We start from the raw sequence: 5,874 nt of genomic DNA, 5'->3' as shown, positions 1-5,874 counted from the left end.
GAGGATCGACATGAGCCGGGCCCCTATACATTGACGATATAAACATTTATATTGACGGTGTGAACATTCACATTAAGGGTATTTTGGTAATTATGTCACCCATAGGACTTATTGAAACATAAGAAAATAATGTGAACTAAATGGAATATAAGTAGATGAAAAGGATATTTTGGTCTTCTTATCTCAAATTGGACCTAATGGAATAGTCAAAAAGAATATGAGTTGGATGAAATAAAACTCTTAGAAAATGAATTTATCAAAAAAAGCTCCCAAATAACAAATTGAACACTTTTAAGGCAGGTAATTGGATGAGTGTAATGCCATAGCACTTGTTTCGAAAGAAGGGTTGGCTTAGGTTTCAAGTTATTTTAATTATAAAAAAGATAGAGTAAATTTTTTAATTTAATAAAATAAAATATCATATCTCATTTATAATAATTATATTTTTTTTCTCATAAAAAAATAAAAAAAAATAAAAAATCCTATTTTAAACAAAACCTTTTGACCTAGACTAAAAAAATTAAAAAATTAAAAAATCACCCTATTTTTCAAACGAATTCATAATGATGTTCCTGATTCACCTGAATAATTTCCAAAAACTTGAATTCATAATGATGTTCCTGATTCACCTGAATAATTTCCAAAAATTTAGAGAGAGAGAGAGAGAGAGAGAGAGAGAGAGAGAGAGAGAGAGAGAAGGGCAAGAAATTGATAGGCAATTTACAGCCACAACTTTCGTGTTTCTGGTTTTCTTAATTTAATTTTGCTATATATCCTACGCAACAAAACAAATGCCACCCACCCTCGCAAGTCTCTCTCTCTCTCTCTCTCTCTCTCTCTGGTGTGCCTTCGGGCCATTGACAGGGTGGAAAAGTTGTAAAATGAAATATGGTTTGGTTTTTCTGAATTATTGTTTATCTGAAAGTGATTTGACTTTCCCTGTATTTGTACTTTACACAACGGGTTTTGTTTGCATCTGATTCCGGGTCCTTTTTGGCTACTTATGAATTAATATTTTTTTCAAATAGTTTGTACAAATTTGTAAAAACACCATCCAAAAAATGGAGTTTTCTTAAGTGTACAAGTGCACACCATGTGCCACTTATACAAAAAGTGTAAGTGTAAGGTGTAAGTATAAGTATAAGGTGTAAGTGTAAGGTGTAAGTGTAAGGTGTAAGGTGTAAGTGGGTTGCACATGGTGTGCAACCTCAAAAAAGGTGTAAGTGTAAGGTTTAATTTTTTACAAAAGGTGTAAGTGTAAGGTGTAAGTGTAAGGTATAAGGTGTAAGGTGTAAGTTGCACACCATAATCAAACCCCCAAAAAATATATGAGATCCTACATTTTATTACAGACATATAAAAATATTGTCAATCCACCAACCCACGTCCACCCAAAATGGAATCCAACTAACCCATGCACAGTTTGAAAAGGTAGTTGGTTGAAATTGTCCAGAGAAGATGATTAAATGATAAAAAAAAATAAATTACACGCACCTTTTTTGAGATTTATCTTAATTATAAGTATTTTTTTCTATAATTTTAAAAATTGCACTGACCTTCTCTATTTTTAAAAATAATACATAGATTCTCCCTTCCTGTTAAAAGAGTATGAACGATGTTAACTTGACAATCGAATTGACCATAATGCCCTTGAACCACATTGTGAAAAGACACAACTAACCTTTCTCCATCTTCACAAACCCTTCTCCCAACACCTTAAGAAAACCCATTCTCATTCACAAACCTAGAATCAAGATTAGGGCAAGAATTCCCAAGTCTTTGATCTAATTCCAATAAGAATTGAATATCTGTCATTGAATTTCTTTACCCTCAACCCAGGAGGTACCAAATCTTGATCAATTGGGGTTTTTATGTAAAACTCACCATTTGAATCAAAATTAGATCCAAAATTCCCATGAATCTTCTCAAATTTGTTGCTTCTAATTGGGCATTAAAAATCAGTATATCATTATCAACAACAACAAGTACACAAAAAAATAAAAATAAAAAAATTATAGAATTGAAAAATCCATACAAAAATCCTTTGAAATTCAATTACACCACACCACGATCCATACCATCCTCCTCTGAAATGCAATTAAACCACACCAAAATCCATACAATCTATTTCCAATCTGTCCACCTAGGGTTTCGTTTTCTTTAAACGATGCACCAAGCCTTATCAATCTTCACACACATACTCTCTCTATTTCTCTGATACATCTGTACTCTTCGATGATGTTGATGGCGAGACCATCTCATTCTCTGACTGAGAACAACAATAACAACGGTGTCAATGTGACACCGTTTCTCACGGACCAGATCCTTCGCGGCGTGGCGTGACGCGGCTCAATTCCTTTGTCGCGCCAGCAACCGAAGAATGATGCACGAGCGTTGATGCGAATGTGCAAGTCGGCGACGAAACAAATCGAGGATAGAAAGAGTGAGTGGGCGTATTCACAGCTTGATCATGATTCTCAATCTCGTAGAGAACTTGGAGTGGATTGATCTGTGAGAGAGAGAAAGAGAGAGAGAGAGAGAGAGAGATGGAAGAGAGATAGTAATAGTGAGAGAAGCAGAACATAGAGTGAGAGTGAGAGGGAAGAGAGATGGAATGGCTAGGTTTTGATATGTATGTGTTGATATATATATATATATATATATGGGTAAATTACACTTACCTCTGAAGGGTAGTATTGGAATTTAAAGAATAATTATGGATGACATCAGCAGAATCTATTGGAATTTGGACGGATGGGTAACAGAAGGGGGTTGTTGTATATTAGTTTCAAAAGTTAGGGAGGTCTGTATTATTTTTGAAGCTACAAAGAGGGACCTGTAATTAAGACAAACCTTATGAGAAGTCAGTGTAATTTCCCGATGATAAAAATTACCAAGCTATAGTTGAGATGTGGTTTTCCAATTATCTTGACACAATCTCTCTAAGCCTATTACCATAATTAGATGATACCGGACTCCTATTTTCATCACATCTTTTTGTTAATTTTATTATTTTAATATTAATTTGTGAAAATGATTTGAATAAATCATGTATTTATTAATTAAGGGTAAACTACTAATAGGTTCTAATAGTCGGACTTAATTCTATCAAGTCCTATTGAAAATAAATCTTAATAAAATTGTCGCTAAAAATAATTTTTTAGTGACAATTTTTTACATATGTTGCTAAAAATTGACAATTAATGACTTTTTTTGTCATAATTTTTATAAATTGTCGATAAAACTTAAAATTAATGACTTTTTTTAATGACAATTTTTTCTCATAGGATCTCTTAAACAATAAGTTCATTTGTTAGGACCTACACGTAAGTATCCCTTTAATTAATTTGTGATTTTTGTATTGGAATTTGGAATATCAATTTTTGAGTTGGAAGATTTGAAAAATTAAGGCCTTTTTGGGTTAAACTATATAAGTGTATTTTTTTTTTGCATAAGTGCACTTATTTGAATTATATCAATTAATATTTTTTCTTTATTTTTTTATACATCATTTTATAAAAAGTTAAAAAATATATTTATTTAAAACATTACAAATCAACCCTAAAGTTGTATTGTGCCTCCGTTTGGGAAGTGGGTCGGCTTTTTGACTTTTTGACTTTTTTGGCTATTTTAGCCTGGGGTTAAAAAGCCTAGTTTAGGGAAGGCTTTTTTGCTTTTTTGACTTTTTGACTTTTTGGTGAGGTGTCTTCCTGTTAAATTACCAAACTGCCCCTGATAGGTTTACATGTTAACTCATTGCATTTGGGTGTCTTCCACGTCAGATTGTTTGGACCGATTTTTTTTTTTTTTTTTTTTTTTTTGGGGTTTGGATTTGCCGTATTTTGATGTTTTTTTTTTTTTTAAATTTATGTTTTTGTCATTTTTTTAATACATTAATTAGTTCTTGTTCTTTAATTTTTATTGATATACAAATTCTTTTTTTAATTTTTCAAAAAATACATATTATATGAATATTTTTTAAAAAATTAAAAAATCCACAGTACCTGAGAGCCACTGTGGCCATCATAAACGACGAAGAAATGGAGGGGCGAGATCTCGCCAGAGCTTCGAGAACCAGAGGCAGTGCACCCTTCCACGTGATTGCACGTGCGAGTCATGAACCCAGGCATGATGGCGACGACGTCCTCCATCTCTCTCATTCTCCCTATCACCGACGTGAACCCCCACGTCACCCCCTTGTTGTTCCTCCCCACGCACTTCACTCTCCCTGAAACCGCCACAGACGCCGCCTCCAACACCGGCGGTCCCACCACCAGTCTCAGCGGCACCGCCAACAAGGCCGAAGGAATCTCGCTGAAACTGCTGCTCGCAGCGGAGATATCGCCGGAGCTACTCGGAACGTCGTCGCTGCCGAAGATCGACGACACGGTCGAACTGGTCGAGGCCAAATCGAGAACCGAGTCGACTTGGTGAAGGTCCTTGTCTTCCATCTCTCTCCTTCTCCTTCGCTTGTTCTGTGTGTGTGTGATTTACGCGTTGGGCCTCAGATTCAGAGAGAAGACCCAGGGTATTTTGGTAAATTTACCCCAAAAGGGTTTGAACCCAACACGTTGCTTCTGTTTTGTCTTCATTTGGCTAAATTAGCCTTTTTTTTGTCCGGACGTGGCTAATTTAGCCCCACATTCCCTTCTGAAACACCACCAATGCTCTGCGCAAGTTGTTAATTTGAAATCGTCCAAATATTCAATTAATCTGTTAGTTTTGATGATGGATTGAGTGGCAACGGGTTAAAAAATTCACAAAAAGAATGATTCAGTTGACATTTTTCTCAAAAATCGATCCAATCCGACACCTACGTACCTTTTACCAATATAAAAATACTTTTTATGACTTTGAGTTTTTTAAAAATGTTTTCATATGTTTTCTATACACATTTTGCCCCATTCCTAATACTAAAGGAATGCAGTTCATTTGGAAAAATTTAATCAAAACCTTTTTATTGGGCCTTTATTTGGTAAAAAAGATAATTTAATTTAGAAAAATACTTAGTAGTCTGAATTTGTGTGGCTTGAATAACTCGAATATGTCAAAATGATATCGTTTTGTCCCCAAAACGACGTCGTTTTGACACAGTCAGCCTATTCTAGTTATAAATTTTTAAGTCACCAAGCATTACCATTTAATTTATTTTATTTCATAAACCCTTTAAGAAGAAGGCGTAAAATTGAGTAAGAACAAAGTAATTTTTTTTTTCTTGAACAATATATGCATATATATATATATATATATCACAGAATTCTTTTGATAATGAATACTTTTATTTTATTTTATACAAATTTAAAAATGTTGTTGTAGCTCGGCTTTTCGCGCTCCCTTTCGGAAGAATGAATAGCCCTTACAGTTCGGACTCTACTTGTGTGGTTTCTGAATTTGATTTCACAAGTACAATGTGAAACAGTGAAAATACAAAAAGAGTCCAAATCCGACAATTGCTTTTGAAAAATCGATGTTTTGAATCAAATGTAAAAAATGAACTGCTTTGCCAGATATCAAAGTCGAGAAAACTTGTGACTCATGCCAAAGGCCATTAGTCCGTTGTTACCAAAGTGTCTTGGTTCGGGAACTTAGGTATGAGAGGGGAAGGCCATTTATTGAGCACCCCACTCACCCGATCAAAAATCGGCCTCTACTAATCGTGATGTGATTCTTATGTACAATATATGTTCATGTTCTGATCATTTAATAAATCCTACAATTTATTATGTGAAGCATACAAGTATAAACTAGTTTGCTCAAATTAGAACAATTCAATTTCATGTTTGTTTTTTGAAAATGGTTTGAATTTGCCACCTTAAGTGGGCTTAAAGTTTGTGAATTTATCACTACAAAGTGGGTTTAAAACATACATTCGTT

General features: G+C 34.2%; 1 non-coding gene across 1 annotated transcript; it reads right to left on the bottom strand.

Moving 5' to 3' along the window:
• Positions 1-1,986: 1,986 nt before the first annotated feature.
• LOC114298371 (uncharacterized) lies at positions 1,987-4,573 on the bottom strand. Its single transcript, XR_014364903.1, has 2 exons — positions 4,005-4,573; positions 1,987-2,509 (listed from the first exon to the last, which is right to left on the bottom strand). It is a non-coding gene; the product is annotated as an uncharacterized LOC114298371 (transcript).
• Between the last annotated feature and the right edge of the window lie 1,301 nt (positions 4,574-5,874).

Source organism: Camellia sinensis, chromosome 3 (assembly GCF_055761805.1).
Source record: "Camellia sinensis isolate YWXY chromosome 3, ASM5576180v1, whole genome shotgun sequence".
NCBI classification, from domain to species: domain Eukaryota; kingdom Viridiplantae; phylum Streptophyta; class Magnoliopsida; order Ericales; family Theaceae; genus Camellia; species Camellia sinensis.
This window is presented reverse-complemented; position numbering and strand designations above follow the sequence as displayed.